At 43.5% G+C, this 16,726-nt stretch overlaps 14 non-coding genes across 14 annotated transcripts; all 14 read left to right on the top strand.

Annotated features, from left to right (window-relative positions):
• The first annotated feature begins 431 nt into the window (after positions 1-431).
• TRNAL-UAG (transfer RNA leucine (anticodon UAG)) lies at positions 432-514 on the top strand. The gene has a single exon. It is a non-coding gene; the product is annotated as a tRNA-Leu (tRNA).
• Positions 515-1,146: 632 nt separating this feature from the next.
• Positions 1,147-1,229, top strand: TRNAL-CAG (transfer RNA leucine (anticodon CAG)). Its single transcript has one exon. It is a non-coding gene; the product is annotated as a tRNA-Leu (tRNA).
• Positions 1,230-1,415: 186 nt separating this feature from the next.
• TRNAL-AAG (transfer RNA leucine (anticodon AAG)) lies at positions 1,416-1,498 on the top strand. Its single transcript has one exon. It is a non-coding gene; the product is annotated as a tRNA-Leu (tRNA).
• A 1,024-nt stretch (positions 1,499-2,522) lies between these two features.
• Positions 2,523-2,605, top strand: TRNAL-UAG (transfer RNA leucine (anticodon UAG)). The gene has a single exon. It is a non-coding gene; the product is annotated as a tRNA-Leu (tRNA).
• Positions 2,606-4,594: 1,989 nt separating this feature from the next.
• TRNAL-UAG (transfer RNA leucine (anticodon UAG)) lies at positions 4,595-4,677 on the top strand. The gene has a single exon. It is a non-coding gene; the product is annotated as a tRNA-Leu (tRNA).
• Positions 4,678-7,629: 2,952 nt separating this feature from the next.
• TRNAL-AAG (transfer RNA leucine (anticodon AAG)) lies at positions 7,630-7,712 on the top strand. Its single transcript has one exon. It is a non-coding gene; the product is annotated as a tRNA-Leu (tRNA).
• A 1,024-nt stretch (positions 7,713-8,736) lies between these two features.
• TRNAL-UAG (transfer RNA leucine (anticodon UAG)) lies at positions 8,737-8,819 on the top strand. The gene has a single exon. It is a non-coding gene; the product is annotated as a tRNA-Leu (tRNA).
• A 611-nt stretch (positions 8,820-9,430) lies between these two features.
• On the top strand, positions 9,431-9,513 carry TRNAL-CAG (transfer RNA leucine (anticodon CAG)). Its single transcript has one exon. It is a non-coding gene; the product is annotated as a tRNA-Leu (tRNA).
• Positions 9,514-11,519: 2,006 nt separating this feature from the next.
• On the top strand, positions 11,520-11,602 carry TRNAL-CAG (transfer RNA leucine (anticodon CAG)). Its single transcript has one exon. It is a non-coding gene; the product is annotated as a tRNA-Leu (tRNA).
• A 1,292-nt stretch (positions 11,603-12,894) lies between these two features.
• TRNAL-UAG (transfer RNA leucine (anticodon UAG)) lies at positions 12,895-12,977 on the top strand. Its single transcript has one exon. It is a non-coding gene; the product is annotated as a tRNA-Leu (tRNA).
• A 611-nt stretch (positions 12,978-13,588) lies between these two features.
• On the top strand, positions 13,589-13,671 carry TRNAL-CAG (transfer RNA leucine (anticodon CAG)). Its single transcript has one exon. It is a non-coding gene; the product is annotated as a tRNA-Leu (tRNA).
• Positions 13,672-13,857: 186 nt separating this feature from the next.
• On the top strand, positions 13,858-13,940 carry TRNAL-AAG (transfer RNA leucine (anticodon AAG)). Its single transcript has one exon. It is a non-coding gene; the product is annotated as a tRNA-Leu (tRNA).
• Positions 13,941-15,679: 1,739 nt separating this feature from the next.
• TRNAL-CAG (transfer RNA leucine (anticodon CAG)) lies at positions 15,680-15,762 on the top strand. Its single transcript has one exon. It is a non-coding gene; the product is annotated as a tRNA-Leu (tRNA).
• A 186-nt stretch (positions 15,763-15,948) lies between these two features.
• TRNAL-AAG (transfer RNA leucine (anticodon AAG)) lies at positions 15,949-16,031 on the top strand. The gene has a single exon. It is a non-coding gene; the product is annotated as a tRNA-Leu (tRNA).
• The last annotated feature ends 695 nt before the right edge of the window (positions 16,032-16,726 follow it).

Here is a 16,726-nt window from a genome sequence, read left to right on the forward strand (position 1 = left end):
TGCCTGTGCTCAGACTTTCCCTGCTAGGGATAGTTTATCTGGAACAAGGCCTACTCTCTTGTATCCAGCAAGGATCTAGAAATCCTGCATGAATCTGCAAGGCACATTGGCAGCATAAATTTGCATAAACTGCCCCACCTATTGCCTTCCTACTTCCTGTGCTGTAGTTGTTTGTGTAGAGAGAGAGGTCGCAGGCAAGGAAATGTTGTGAGTCGGATACAGGACCCTAAATAGCTGGTGAGAGGTATGTGGTGTTCTAAAAGCATGAAAACTGTATACCTGTGAAATAAAGTGCTTTCGTATGTGTTCTTCTGTGTTTATTGTCCTGTGCATAAAGTTGCACCTTGTGTTTGAAGGTTTAAATTATTTCAGGCTTGCATGGAGGTAGACGTTTCTGAGTAACTTTTATTCATTTCTTAAAAGCCTATACTGTCAGGATGGCCGAGAGGTCTAAGGCGCTGTGTTTAGGCCACAGTCTCCTTTAGAGGCGTGGGTTCGAATCCCACTTCTGACATGCCTTTTGGAGATTTAATCTCCTTTATCAGGTTAACATCTGATGGAAGTTGCATCTGTTGGTCTTCACTTGGCACGTTATTCCGTTCTCCTCTTGTTAAGAGAGATGGGGTTTTTCATATATTTAGGTTCTATAACGTCTTGCTGACAAAGCGCAATCCTTACCAAATGAGCATAGGACCCATGTAAGAGGTCATCTGGAAGAGTCATGCTCTTGTATGCCCTGGCCAGACGGGCCCTGCAAATTTGGAAGAATGCCATTCATCTGGTAGACAACTGGACTCCAGCACACTTACAGCAATTTCCTCAGGGCTTTGATCAGGGGCTGCTTAAATTTGCATACTCCACCCTATGTTGTGACTTTGAGATCCCTTGTTGAAATTGCTTTAGCCAGCCAAGAGGTGGCTATTGTCTCAATTTCAAAGCAGCTTTGAGCCGTTCAAGTGGCTGGTGAATAGCACTTTCTCTTTGTTCGCCTCAAAGTTCTAAAGAGTTCTCCATAGGTCCTGCTCTGTACAGATTGTTCAAAGATCTGTTGAAAGTGCATATAATAGGATAAATAAATTGAGGGCATTCCTTTTCAGTACCTCACCTGCATGGCTGTCTGGCCTCTGGAAGATGCTGGGAAAGCAAGTCAGGATGGCCGAGTGGTCTAAGGCGCTGCGTTCAGGTCGCAGTCTCCTCTGGAGGCGTGGGTTCAAATCCCACTTCTGACAGTCCTGTGTTTACTCTAATTTTTTTCTTGAGAAATATGATCATTTCCCTCGCAGTGGCTTATAGGATTGTCTTCTTGGAAGAGTGCAGTGAGTTTTTTTCTTGCTCTAGCCACTATTGGCCTAAGCTCTGTGCATTTTTTGGTTCCTAATATCTTTCTCACCCTTTAGATGAAAAAGCAGCATGGGGTCAGGATGGCCGAGTGGTCTAAGGCGCTGCGTTAAGGCCGCAGTCTCTCCTGGAGGTGTGGGTTCGAATCCCACTTCTGACAAAACTTGAATTCCATTTTCTCTCTCAGTTCCTTTAGAATCTCAGCTAAAAATTGGCAATGTAAATAATATCTGAATAAGTACCAAACTTCAGTTTCAACTGCAAATGCATTTGCCCTATTCTATCTTTAACGTTAATGTAATATTCTTCTAGCACTTGTGGTGTTTTATATTTCTTTTGTGGGGTACTTTAAAAATCTTTTTTATGAAAGAAATGGGTTACATTAAGTCTTGTGATGTTTTAGGTTTCCAATAAGGAGGTTTTAAATTTTATGTCACGTCATTTTCAGATGCTTCATTCAAGAGCTGTTTCCACTATAGAATGCAGAGCAAGGGCAAAAATACAAGTGATAGAGCGAGTGAGTGAGAAGGAGTGTTGTGGAAGGAGAGAATGAAACAAAGACAGAGTGAGTGAATGGCAGGGAGGCATAGAAGAGGAGTCTAGTAGTGAAGGAGACATGCTTTTCCCTGCTCTTGACCTCCCACCCATCCCTAAACAACCACAAACATACCTTCTGTGCAAAGTTGGTATGCAGAATTTCACGCCTCAGCAAGTGAGGGTGAGTCCCAGGCCAGGGGCTAAAGAGCAAAAGAGTGCCTGTGCTCAGACTTTCCCTGCTAGGGATAGTTTATCTGGAACACGCCCTACTCTCTTGTATCCAGCAAGGATCTAGAAATCCTGCATGAATCTGCAAGGCACAATGGCAGCATAAATTTGCATAAACTGCCCCACCTATTGCCTTCCTACTTCCTGTGCTGTAGTTGTTTGTGTAGAGAGAGAGGTCGCAGGCAAGGAAATGTTGTGAGTCGGATACAGGACCCTAAATAGCTGGTGAGAGGTATGTGGTGTTCTAAAAGCATGAAAACTGTATACCTGTGAAATAAAGTGCTTTCGTATGTGTTCTTCTGTGTTTATTGTCCTGTGCATAAAGTTGCACCTTGTGTTTGAAGGTTTAAAATATTTCAGGCTTGCATGGAGGTAGACGTTTCTGAGTAACTTTTATTCATTTCTTAAAAGCCTATACTGTCAGGATGGCCGAGCGGTCTAAGGCGCTGTGTTTAGGCCACAGTCTCCTTTGAAGGCGTGGGTTCGAATCCCACTTCTGACATGCCTTTTGGAGATTTAATCTCCTTTATCAGGTTAACATCTGATGGAAGTTGCTTCTGTTGGTCTTCACTTGGCACGTTATTCCGTTCTCCTCTTGTCAAGAGAGATGGGGTTTCTCATATACTGACAAAGCGCAATCCTTACCAAATGAGCATAGGACCCATGTAAGAGGTCATCTGGAAGAGTCATGCTCTTGTATGCCCTGGCCAGACGGGCCCTGCAAATTTGGAAGAATGCCATTCATCTGGTAGACAACTGGACTCCAGCACACTTACAGCAATTTCCTCAGGGCTTTGATCAGGGGCTGCTTAAATTTGCATACTCCACCCTATGTTGTGACTTTGAGATCCCTTGTTGAAATTGCTTTAGCCAGCCAAGAGGTGGCTATTGTCTCAATTTCAAAGCAGCTTTGAGCCGTTCAAGTGGCTGGTGAATAGCACTTTCTCTTTGTTCGCCTCAAAGTTCTAAAGAGTTCTCCATAGGTCCTGCTCTGTACAGATTGTTCAAAGATCTGTTGAAAGTGCATATAATAGGATAAATAAATTGAGGGCATTCCTTTTCAGTACCTCACCTGCATGGCTGTCTGGCCTCTGGAAGATGCTGGGAAAGCAAGTCAGGATGGCAGAGTGGTCTAAGGCGCTGCGTTCAGGTCGCAGTCTCCTCTGGAGGCGTGGGTTCAAATCCCACTTCTGACAGTCCTGTGTTTACTCTAATTTTTTTCTTGAGAAATATGATCATTTCCCTCGCAGTGGCTTATAGGATTGTCTTCTTGGAAGAGTGCAGTGAGTTTTTTTCTTGCTCTAGCCACTATTGGCCTAAGCTCTGTGCATTTTTTGGTTCCTAATATCTTTCTCACCCTTTAGATCAAAAAGCAGCATGGGGTCAGGATGGCCGAGTGGTCTAAGGCGCTGCGTTAAGGCCGCAGTCTCTCGTGGAGGCGTCGGTTCGAATCCCACTTCTGACAAAACTTGAATTCCATTTTCTCTCTCAGTTCCTTTAGAATCTCAGCTAAAAATTGGCAATGTAAATAATATCTGAATAAGTACCAAACATCAGTTTCAACTGCAAATGCATTTGCCCTATTCTATCTTTAACGTTAATGTAATATTCTTCTAGCACTCGTGGTGTTTTATATTTCTTTTGTGGGGTACTTTAAAAATCTTTTTTATGAAAGAAATGGGTTACATTAAGTCTTGTGATGTTTTAGGTTTCCAATAAGGAGGTTTTAAATTTTATGTCACGTCATTTTCAGATGCTTCATTCAAGAGCTGTTTCCACTATAGAATGCAGAGCAAGGGCAAAAATACAAGTGATAGAGCGAGTGAGTGAGAAGGAGTGTTGTGGAAGGAGAGAATGAAACAAAGACAGAGTGAGTGAATGGCAGGGAGGCATAGAAGAGGAGTCTAGTAGTGAAGGAGACCTGCTTTTCCCTGCTCTTGACCTCCCACCCATCCCCAAACAACCACAAACATACCTTCTGTGCAAAGTTGGTATGCAGAATTTCACGCCTCAGCAAGTGAGGGTGAATCCCAGGCCAGGGGCTAAAGAGCAAAAGAGTGCCTGTGCTCAGACTTTCCCTGCTAGGGATAGTTTATCTGGAACACGGCCTACTCTCTTGTATCCAGCAAGGATCTAGAAATCCTGCATGAATCTGCAAGGCACAATGGCAGCATAAATTTGCATAAACTGCCCCACCTATTGCCTTCCTACTTCCTGTGCTGTAGTTGTTTGTGTAGAGAGAGAGAGGTCGCAGGCAAGGAAATGTTGTGAGTCGGATACAGGACCCTAAATAGCTGGTGTGAGGTATGTGGTGTTCTAAAAGCATGAAAACTGTATACCTGTGAAATAAAGTGCTTTCGTATGTGTTCTTCTGTGTTTATTGTCCTGTGCATAAAGTTGCACCTTGTGTTTGAAGGTTTAAAATATTTCAGGCTTGCATGGAGGTAGACGTTTCTGAGTAACTTTTATTCATTTCTTAAAAGCCTATACTGTCAGGATGGCCGAGCGGTCTAAGGCGCTGTGTTTAGGCCACAGTCTCCTTTGAAGGCGTGGGTTCGAATCCCACTTCTGACATGCCTTTTGGAGATTTAATCTCCTTTATCAGGTTAACATCTGATGGAAGTTGCTTCTGTTGGTCTTCACTTGGCACGTTATTCCGTTCTCCTCTTGTCAAGAGAGATGGGGTTTCTCATATACTGACAAAGCGCAATCCTTACCAAATGAGCATAGGACCCATGTAAGAGGTCATCTGGAAGAGTCATGCTCTTGTATGCCCTGGCCAGACGGGCCCTGCAAATTTGGAAGAATGCCATTCATCTGGTAGACAACTGGACTCCAGCACACTTACAGCAATTTCCTCAGGGCTTTGATCAGGGGCTGCTTAAATTTGCATACTCCACCCTATGTTGTGACTTTGAGATCCCTTGTTGAAATTGCTTTAGCCAGCCAAGAGGTGGCTATTGTCTCAATTTCAAAGCAGCTTTGAGCCGTTCAAGTGGCTGGTGAATAGCACTTTCTCTTTGTTCGCCTCAAAGTTCTAAAGAGTTCTCCATAGGTCCTGCTCTGTACAGATTGTTCAAAGATCTGTTGAAAGTGCATATAATAGGATAAATAAATTGAGGGCATTCCTTTTCAGTACCTCACCTGCATGGCTGTCTGGCCTCTGGAAGATGCTGGGAAAGCAAGTCAGGATGGCAGAGTGGTCTAAGGCGCTGCGTTCAGGTCGCAGTCTCCTCTGGAGGCGTGGGTTCAAATCCCACTTCTGACAGTCCTGTGTTTACTCTAATTTTTTTCTTGAGAAATATGATCATTTCCCTCGCAGTGGCTTATAGGATTGTCTTCTTGGAAGAGTGCAGTGAGTTTTTTTCTTGCTCTAGCCACTATTGGCCTAAGCTCTGTGCATTTTTTGGTTCCTAATATCTTTCTCACCCTTTAGATCAAAAAGCAGCATGGGGTCAGGATGGCCGAGTGGTCTAAGGCGCTGCGTTAAGGCCGCAGTCTCTCGTGGAGGTGTCGGTTCGAATCCCACTTCTGACAAAACTTGAATTCCATTTTCTCTCTCAGTTCCTTTAGAATCTCAGCTAAAAATTGGCAATGTAAATAATATCTGAATAAGTACCAAACATCAGTTTCAACTGCAAATGCATTTGCCCTATTCTATCTTTAACGTTAATGTAATATTCTTCTAGCACTCGTGGTGTTTTATATTTCTTTTGTGGGGTACTTTAAAAATCTTTTTTATGAAAGAAATGGGTTACATTAAGTCTTGTGATGTTTTAGGTTTCCAATAAGGAGGTTTTAAATTTTATGTCACGTCATTTTCAGATGCTTCATTCAAGAGCTGTTTCCACTATAGAATGCAGAGCAAGGGCAAAAATACAAGTGATAGAGCGAGTGAGTGAGAAGGAGTGTTGTGGAAGGAGAGAATGAAACAAAGACAGAGTGAGTGAATGGCAGGGAGGCATAGAAGAGGAGTCTAGTAGTGAAGGAGACCTGCTTTTCCCTGCTCTTGACCTCCCACCCATCCCCAAACAACCACAAACATACCTTCTGTGCAAAGTTGGTATGCAGAATTTCACGCCTCAGCAAGTGAGGGTGAGTCCCAGGCCAGGGGCTAAAGAGCAAAAGAGTGCCTGTGCTCAGACTTTCCCTGCTAGGGATAGTTTATCTGGAACACGGCCTACTCTCTTGTATCCAGCAAGGATCTAGAAATCCTGCATGAATCTGCAAGGCACAATGGCAGCATAAATTTGCATAAACTGCCCCACCTATTGCCTTCCTACTTCCTGTGCTGTAGTTGTTTGTGTAGAGAGAGAGAGGTCGCAGGCAAGGAAATGTTGTGAGTCGGATACAGGACCCTAAATAGCTGGTGTGAGGTATGTGGTGTTCTAAAAGCATGAAAACTGTATACCTGTGAAATAAAGTGCTTTCGTATGTGTTCTTCTGTGTTTATTGTCCTGTGCATAAAGTTGCACCTTGTGTTTGAAGGTTTAAAATATTTCAGGCTTTCATGGAGGTAGACGTTTCTGAGTAACTTTTATTCATTTCTTAAAAGCCTATACTGTCAGGATGGCCGAGCGGTCTAAGGCGCTGTGTTTAGGCCACAGTCTCCTTTGGAGGCGTGGGTTTGAATCTCACTTCTGACATGCCTTTTGGAGATTTAATCTCCTTTATCAGGTTAACATCTGATGGAAGTTACATCTGTTGGTCTTCACTTGGCACGTTATTCCGTTCTCCTCTTGTCAAGAGAGATGGGGTTTCTCATATACTGACAAAGCGCAATCCTTACCAAATGAGCATAGGACCCATGGAAGAGGTCATCTGGAAGAGTCATGCTCTTGTATGCCCTGGCCAGACGGGCCCTGCAAATTTGGAAGAATGCCATTCATCTGGTAGACAACTGGACTCCAGCACACTTACAGCAATTTCCTCAGGGCTTTGATCAGGGGCTGCTTAAATTTGCATACTCCACCCTATGTTGTGACTTTGAGATCCCTTGTTGAAATTGCTTTAGCCAGCCAAGAGGTGGCTATTGTCTACATTTCAAAGCAGCTTTGAGCCGTTCAAGTGGCTGGTGAATAGCACTTTCTCTTTGTTCGCCTCAAAGTTCTAAAGAGTTCTCCATAGGTCCTGCTCTGTACAGATTGTTCAAAGATCTGTTGAAAGTGCATATAATAGGATAAATAAATTGAGGGCATTCCTTTTCAGTACCTCACCTGCATGGCTGTCTGGCCTCTGGAAGATGCTGGGAAAGTAAGTCAGGATGGCCGAGTGGCCTAAGGCGCTGCGTTCAAGTCGCAGTCTCCTCTGGAGGCGTGGCTTCAAATCCCACTTCTGACAGTCCTGTGTTTACTCTAATTTTTTTCTTGAGAAATATGATCATTTCCCTCGCAGTGGCTTATAGGATTGTCTTCTTGGAAGAGTGCAGTGAGTTTTTTTCTTGCTCTAGCCACTATAGGCCTAAGCTCTGTGCATTTTTTGGTTCCTAATATCTTTCTCACCCTTTAGATCAAAAAGCAGCATGGGGTCAGGATGGCCGAGTGGTCTAAGGCGCTGCGTTAAGGCCGCAGTCTCTCGTGGAGGCGTGGGTTCGAATCCCACTTCTGACAAAACTTGAATTCCATTTTCTCTCTCAGTTCCTTTAGAATCTCAGCTAAAAATTGGCAATGTAAATAATATCTGAATAAGTACCAAACATCAGTTTCAACTGCAAATGCATTTGCCCTATTCTATCTTTAACGTTAATGTAATATTCTTCTAGCACTCGTGGTGTTTTATATTTCTTTTGTGGGGTACTTTAAAAATCTTTTTTATGAAAGAAATGGGTTACATTAAGTCTTGTGATGTTTTAGGTTTCCAATAAGGAGGTTTTAAATTTTATGTCACGTCATTTTCAGATGCTTCATTCAAGAGATGTTTCCACTATAGAATGCAGAGCAAGGGCAAAAATACAAGTGATAGAGCGAGTGAGTGAGAAGGAGTGTTGTGGAAGGAGAGAATGAAACAAAGACAGAGTGAGTGAACGGCAGGGAGGCATAGAAGAGGAGTCTAGTTGTGAAGGAGACCTGCTTTTCCCTGCTCTTGACCTCCCACCCATCCCCAAACAACCACAAACATACCTTCTGTGCAAAGTTGGTATGCAGAATTTCACGCCTCAGCAAGTGAGGGTGAGTCCCAGGCCAGGGGCTAAAGAGCAAAAGAGTGCCTGTGCTCAGACTTTCCCTGCTAGGGATAGTTTATCTGGAACAAGGCCTACTCTCTTGTATCCAGCAAGGATCTAGAAATCCTGCATGAATCTGCAAGGCACATTGGCAGCATAAATTTGAATAAACTGCCCCACCTATTGCCTTCCTACTTCCTGTGCTGTAGTTGTTTGTGTAGAGAGAGAGGTCGCAGGCAAGGAAATGTTGTGAGTCGGATACAGGACCCTAAATAGCTGGTGAGAGGTATATGGTGTTCTAAAAGCATGAAAACTGTATACCTGTGAAATAAAGTGCTTTCGTATGTGTTCTTCTGTGTTTATTGTCCTGTGCATAAAGTTGCACCTCGTGTTTGAAGGTTTAAAATATTTCAGGCTTGCATGGAGGTAGACGTTTCTGAGTAACTTTTATTCATTTCTTAAAAGCCTATACTGTCAGGATGGCCGAGAGGTCTAAGGCGCTGTGTTTAGGCCACAGTCTCCTTAGGAGGCGTGGGTTCGAATCCCACTTCTGACATGCCTTTTGGAGATTTAATCTCCTTTATCAGGTTAACATCTGATGGAAGTTGCATCTGTTGGTCTTCACTTGGCACGTTATTCCGTTCTCCTCTTGTCAAGAGAGATGGGGTTTCTCATATACTGACAAAGCGCAATCCTTACCAAATGAGCATAGGACCCATGTAAGAGGTCATCTGGAAGAGTCATGCTCTTGTATGCCCTGGCCAGACGGGCCCTGCAAATTTGGAAGAATGCCATTCATCTGGTAGACAACTGGACTCCAGCACACTTACAGCAATTTCCTTAGGGCTTTGATCAGGGGCTGCTTAAATTTGCATACTCCACCCTATGTTGTGACTTTGAGATCCCTTGTTGAAATTGCTTTAGCCAGCCAAGAGGTGGCTATTGTCTCAATTTCAAAGCAGCTTTGAGCCGTTCAAGTGGCTGGTGAATAGCACTTTCTCTTTGTTCGCCTTAAAGTTCTAAAGAGTTCTCCATAGGTCCTGCTCTGTACAGATTGTTCAAAGATCTGTTGAAAGTGCATATAATAGGATAAATAAATTGAGGGCATTCCTTTTCAGTACCTCACCTGCATGGCTGTCTGGCCTCTGGAAGATGCTGGGAAAGCAAGTCAGGATGGCCGAGTGGTCTAAGGCGCTGCGTTCAGGTCGCAGTCTCCTCTGGAGGCGTGGGTTCAAATCCCACTTCTGACAGTCCTGTGTTTACTCTAATTTTTTTCTTGAGAAATATGATCATTTCCCTCGCAGTGGCTTATAGGATTGTCTCTTGGAAGAGTGCAGTGAGTTTTTTTCTTGCTCTAGCCACTATTGGCCTAAGCTCTGTGCATTTTTTGGTTCCTAATATCTTTCTCACCCTTTAGATCAAAAAGCAGCATGGGGTCAGGATGGCCGAGTGGTCTAAGGCGCTGCGTTAAGGCAGCAGTCTCTCGTGGAGGCGTGGGTTCGAATCCCACTTCTGACAAAACTTGAATTCCATTTTCTCTCTCAGTTCCTTTAGAATCTCAGCTAAAAATTGGCAATGTAAATAATATCTGAATAAGTACCAAACATCAGTTTCAACTGCAAATGCATTTGCCCTATTCTATCTTTAACGTTAATGTAATATTCTTCTAGCACTCGTGGTGTTTTATATTTCTTTTGTGGGGTACTTTAAAAATCTTTTTTATGAAAGAAATGGGTTACATTAAGTCTTGTGATGTTTTAGGTTTCCAATAAGGAGGTTTTAAATTTATGTCACGTCATTTTCAGATGCTTCATTCAAGAGATGTTTCCACTATAGAATGCAGAGCAAGGGCAAAAATACAAGTGATAGAGCGAGTGAGTGAGAAGGAGTGTTGTGGAAGGAGAGAATGAAACAAAGACAGAGTGAGTGAACGGCAGGGAGGCATAGAAGAGGAGTCTAGTAGTGAAGGAGACCTGCTTTTCCCTGCTCTTGACCTCCCACTCATCCCCAAACAACCACAAACATACCTTCTGTGCAAAGTTGGTATGCAGAATTTCACGCCTCAGCAAGTGAGGGTGAGTCCCAGGCCAGGGGCTAAAGAGCAAAAGAGTGCCTGTGCTCAGACTTTCCCTGCTAGGGATAGTTTACCTGGAACAAGGCCTACTCTCTTGTATCCAGCAAGGATCTAGAAATCCTGCATGAATCTGCAAGGCACATTGGCAGCATAAATTTGCATAAACTGCCCCACCTATTGCCTTCCTACTTCCTGTGCTGTAGTTGTTTGTGTAGAGAGAGAGGTCGCAGGCAAGGAAATGTTGTGAGTCGGATACAGGACCCTAAATAGCTGGTGAGAGGTATGTGGTGTTCTAAAAGCATGAAAACTGTATACCTGTGAAATAAAGTGCTTTCGTATGTGTTCTTCTGTGTTTATTGTCCTGTGCATAAAGTTGCACCTTGTGTTTGAAGGTTTAAATTATTTCAGGCTTGCATGGAGGTAGACGTTTCTGAGTAACTTTTATTCATTTCTTAAAAGCCTATACTGTCAGGATGGCCGAGAGGTCTAAGGCGTTGTGTTTAGGCCACAGTCTCCTTTAGAGGCGTGGGTTCGAATCCCACTTCTGACATGCCTTTTGGAGATTTAATCTCCTTTATCAGGTTAACATCTGATGGAAGTTGCATCTGTTGGTCTTCACTTGGCACGTTATTCCGTTCTCCTCTTGTTAAGAGAGATGGGGTTTTTCATATATTTAGGTTCTATAACGTCTTGCTGACAAAGCGCAATCCTTACCAAATGAGCATAGGACCCATGTAAGAGGTCATCTGGAAGAGTCATGCTCTTGTATGCCCTGGCCAGACGGGCCCTGCAAATTTGGAAGAATGCCATTCATCTGGTAGACAACTGGACTCCAGCACACTTACAGCAATTTCCTCAGGGCTTTGATCAGGGGCTGCTTAAATTTGCATACTCCACCCTATGTTGTGACTTTGAGATCCCTTGTTGAAATTGCTTTAGCCAGCCAAGAGGTGGCTATTGTCTCAATTTCAAAGCAGCTTTGAGCCGTTCAAGTGGCTGGTGAATAGCACTTTCTCTTTGTTCGCCTCAAAGTTCTAAAGAGTTCTCCATAGGTCCTGCTCATTACAGATTGTTCAAAGATCTGTTGAAAGTGCATATAATAGGATAAATAAATTGAGGGCATTCCTTTTCAGTACCTCACCTGCATGGCTGTCTGGCCTCTGGAAGATGCTGGGAAAGCAAGTCAGGATGGCCGAGTGGTCTAAGGCGCTGCGTTCAGGTCGCAGTCTCCTCTGGAGGCGTGGGTTCAAATCCCACTTCTGACAGTCCTGTGTTTACTCTAATTTTTTTCTTGAGAAATATGATCATTTCCCTCGCAGTGGCTTATAGGATTGTCTCTTGGAAGAGTGCAGTGAGTTTTTTTCTTGCTCTAGCCACTATTGGCCTAAGCTCTGTGCATTTGTTGGTTCCTAATATCTTTCTCACCCTTTAGATGAAAAAGCAGCATGAGGTCAGGATGGCCGAGTGGTCTAAGGCGCTGCGTTAAGGCCCCAGTCTCTCGTGGAGGCGTGGGTTCTAATCCCACTTCTGACAAAACTTGAATTCCATTTTCTCTCTCAGTTCCTTTAGAATCTCAGCTAAAAATTGGCAATGTAAATAATATCTGAATAAGTACCAAACATCAGTTTCAACTGCAAATGCATTTGCCCTATTCTATCTTTAACGTTAATGTAATATTCTTCTAGCACTCGTGGTGTTTTATATTTCTTTTGTGGGGTACTTTAAAAATCTTTTTTATGAAAGAAATGGGTTATATTAAGTCTTGTGATGTTTTAGGTTTCCAATAAGGAGGTTTTAAATTTTATGTCACGTCATTTTCAGATGCTTCATTCAAGAGATGTTTCCACTATAGAATGCAGAGCAAGGGCAAAAATACAAGTGATAGAGCGAGTGAGTGAGAAGGAGTGTTGTGGAAGGAGAGAATGAAACAAAGACAGAGTGAGTGAACGGCAGGGAGGCATAGAAGAGGAGTCTAGTTGTGAAGGAGACCTGCTTTTCCCTGCTCTTGACCTCCCACCCATCCCCAAACAACCACAAACATACCTTCTGTGCAAAGTTGGTATGCAGAATTTCACGCCTCAGCAAGTGAGGGTGAGTCCCAGGCCAGGGGCTAAAGAGCAAAAGAGTGCCTGTGCTCAGACTTTCCCTGCTAGGGATAGTTTATCTGGAACAAGGCCTACTCTCTTGTATCCAGCAAGGATCTAGAAATCCTGCATGAATCTGCAAGGCACATTGGCAGCATAAATTTGAATAAACTGCCACACCTATTGCCTTCATACTTCCTGTGCTGTAGTTGTTTGTGTAGAGAGAGAGGTCGCAGGCAAGGAAATGTTGTGAGTCGGATACAGGACCCTAAATAGCTGGTGAGAGGTATGTGGTGTTCTAAAAGCATGAAAACTGTATACCTGTGAAATAAAGTGCTTTCGTATGTGTTCTTCTGTGTTTATTGTCCTGTGCATAAAGTTGCACCTCGTGTTTGAAGGTTTAAAATATTTCAGGCTTGCATGGAGGTAGACGTTTCTGAGTAACTTTTATTCATTTCTTAAAAGCCTATACTGTCAGGATGGCCGAGAGGTCTAAGGCGCTGTGTTTAGGCCACAGTCTCCTATGGAGGCGTGGGTTCGAATCCCACTTCTGACATGCCTTTTGGAGATTTAATCTACTTTATCAGGTTAACATCTGATGGAAGTTGCATCTGTTGGTCTTCACTTGGCACGTTATTCCGTTCTCCTCTTGTCAAGAGAGATGGGGTTTCTCATATACTGACAAAGCGCAATCCTTACCAAATGAGCATAGGACCCATGTAAGAGGTCATCTGGAAGAGTCATGCTCTTGTATGCCCTGGCCAGACGGGCCCTGCAAATTTGGAAGAATGCCATTCATCTGGTAGACAACTGGACTCCAGCACACTTACAGCAATTTCCTCAGGGCTTTGATCAGGGGCTGCTTAAATTTGCATACTCCACCCTATGTTGTGACTTTGAGATCCCTTGTTGAAATTGCTTTAGCCAGCCAAGAGGTGGCTATTGTCTCAATTTCAAAGCAGCTTTGAGCCGTTCAAGTGGTTGGTGAATAGCACTTTCTCTTTGTTCGCCTCAAAGTTCTAAAGAGTTCTCCATAGGTCCTGCTCTGTACAGATTGTTCAAAGATCTGTTGAAAGTGCATATAATAGGATAAATAAATTGAGGGCATTCCTTTTCAGTACCTCACCTGCATGGCTGTCTGGCCTCTGGAAGATGCTGGGAAAGCAAGTCAGGATGGCCGAGTGGTCTAAGGCGCTGCGTTCAGGTCGCAGTCTCCTCTGGAGGCGTGGGTTCAAATCCCACTTCTGACAGTCCTGTGTTTACTCTAATTTTTTTCTTGAGAAATATGATCATTTCCCTCGCAGTGGCTTATAGGATTGTCTTCTTGGAAGAGTGCAGTGAGTTTTTTTCTTGCTCTAGCCACTATTGGCCTAAGCTCTGTGCATTTTTTGGTTCCTAATATCTTTCTCACCCTTTAGATGAAAAAGCAGCATGGGGTCAGGATGGCCGAGTGGTCTAAGGCGCTGCGTTAAGGCCGCAGTCTCTCGTGGAGGCGTGGGTTCGAATCCCACTTCTGACAAAACTTGAATTCCATTTTCTCTCTCAGTTCCTTTAGAATCTCAGCTAAAAATTGGCAATGTAAATAATATCTGAATAAGTACCAAACATCAGTTTCAACTGCAAATGCATTTGCCCTATTCTATCTTTAACGTTAATGTAATATTCTTCTAGCACTCGTGGTGTTTTATATTTCTTTTGTGGGGTACTTTAAAAATCTTTTTTATGAAAGAAATGGGTTACATTAAGTCTTGTGATGTTTTAGGTTTCCAACAAGGAGGTTTTAAATTTTATGTCACGTCATTTTCAGATGCTTCATTCAAGAGATGTTTCCACTATAGAATGCAGAGCAAGGGCAAAAATACAAGTGATAGAGCGAGTGAGTGAGAAGGAGTGTTGTGGAAGGAGAGAATGAAACAAAGACAGAGTGAGTGAACGGCAGGGAGGCATAGAAGAGGAGTCTAGTAGTGAAGGAGACCTGCTTTTCCCTGCTCTTGACCTCCCACCCATTCCCAAACAACCACAAACATACCTTCCGTGCAAAGTTGGTATGCAGAATTTCACGCCTCAGCAAGTGAGGGTGAGTCCCAGGCCAGGGGCTAAAGAGCAAAAGAGTGCGTGTGCTCAGACTTTCCCTGCTAGGGATAGTTTATCTGGAACAAGGCCTACTCTCTTGTATCCAGCAAGGATCTAGAAATCCTGCATGAATCTGCAAGGCACATTGGCAGCATAAATTTGAATAAACTGCCCCACCTATTGCCTTCCTACTTCCTGTGCTGTAGTTGTTTGTGTAGAGAGAGGGGTCGCAGGCAAGGAAATGTTGTGAGCCGGATACAGGACCCTAAATAGCTGGTGAGAGGTATGTGGTGTTCTAAAAGCATGAAAACTGTATACCTGTGAAATAAAGTGCTTTCGTATGTGTTCTTCTGTGTTTATTGTCCTGTGCATAACGTTGCACCTTGTGTTTGAAGGTTTAAATTATTTCAGGCTTGCATGGAGGTAGACGTTTCTGAGTAACTTTTATTCATTTCTTAAAAGCCTATACTGTCAGGATGGCCGAGAGGTCTAAGGTGCTGTGTTTAGGCCACAGTTTCCTTTGGAGGCGTGGGTTCGAATCCCACTTCTGACATGCCTTTTGGAGATTTAATCTCCTTTATCAGGTTAACATCTGATGGAAGTTGCATCTGTTGGTCTTCACTTGGCACGTTATTCCGTTCTCCTCTTGTCAAGAGAGATGGGGTTTTTCATATATTTAGGTTCTATAACGTCTTGCTGACAAAGCGCAATCCTTACCAAATGAGCATAGGACTCATGTAAGAGGTCATCTGGAAGAGTCATGCTCTTGTATGCCCTGGCCAGACGGGCCCTTCAAATTTGGAAGAATGCCATTCATCTGGTAGACAACTGGACTCCAGCATACTTACAGCAATTTCCTCAGGGCTTTGATCAGGGGCTGCTTAAATTTGCATACTCCACCCTATGTTGTGACTTTGAGATCCCTTGTTGAAATTGCTTTAGCCAGCCAAGAGGTGGCTATTGTCTCAATTTCAAAGCAGCTTTGAGCCGTTCAAGTGGCTGGTGAATAGCACTTTCTCTTTGTTTGCCTCAAAGTTCTAAAGAGTTCTCCATAGGTCCTGCTCTGTACAGATTGTTCAAAGATCTGTTGGAAGTGCATAAAATAGGATAAATAAATTGAGGGCATTCCTTTTCAGTACCTCACCTGCATGGCTGTCTGGCCTCTGGAAGATGCTGGGAAAGCAAGTCAGGATGGCCGAGTGGTCTAAGGCGCTGCGTTCAGGTCGCAGTCTCCTCTGGAGGTGTGGGTTCAAATCCCACTTCTGACAGTCCTGTGTTTACTCTACTTTTTTTCTTGAGAAATGTGATCATTTCCCTCACAGTGGCTTATAGGATTGTCTTCTTGGAAGAGTGCAGTGAGTTTTTTTCTTGCTCTAGCCACTATTGGCCTAAGCTCTGTGCATTTTTTGGTTCCTAATATCTTTCTCACCCTTTAGATGAAAAAGCAGCATGGGGTCAGGATGGCCGAGTGGTCTAAGGCGCTGCGTTAAGGCCGCAGTCTCTCCTGGAGGCGTGGGTTCGAATCCCACTTCTGACAAAACTTGAATTCCATTTTCTCTCTCAGTTCCTTTAGAATCTCAGCTAAAAATTGGCAATGTAAATAATATCTGAATAAGTACCAAACTTCAGTTTCAACTGCAAATGCATTTTCCCTATTCTATCTTTAACGTTAATGTAATATTCTTCTAGCACTTGTGGTGTTTTATATTTCTTTTGTGGGGTACTTTAAAAATCTTTTTTATGAAAGAAATGGGTTACATTAAGTCTTGTGATGTTTTAGGTTTCCAATAAGGAGGTTTTAAATTTTATGTCACGTCATTTTCAGATGCTTCATTCAAGAGCTGTTTCCACTATAGAATGCAGAGCAAGGGCAAAAATACAAGTGATAGAGCGAGTGAGTGAGAAGGAGTGTTGTGGAAGGAGAGAATGAAACAAAGACAGAGTGAGTGAGTGAATGGCAGGGAGGCATAGAAGAGGAGTCTAGTAGTGAAGTAGACCTGCTTTTCCCTGCTCTTGACCTCCCACCCATCCCCAAACAACCACAAACATACCTTCTGTGCAAAGTTGGTATGCAGAATTTCACGCCTCAGCAAGTGAGGGTGAGTCCCAGGCCAGGAGCTAAAGAGCAAAAGCGTGCCTGTGCTCAGACTTTCCCTGCTAGGGATAGTTTATCTGGAACACGGCCTACTCTCTTGTATGCAGCAAGGATCTAGAAATCCTGCATGAATCTGC

Source organism: Triturus cristatus, unplaced genomic scaffold (assembly GCF_964204655.1).
Source record: "Triturus cristatus unplaced genomic scaffold, aTriCri1.1 SCAFFOLD_262, whole genome shotgun sequence".
Lineage (NCBI taxonomy): Eukaryota > Metazoa > Chordata > Amphibia > Caudata > Salamandridae > Triturus > Triturus cristatus.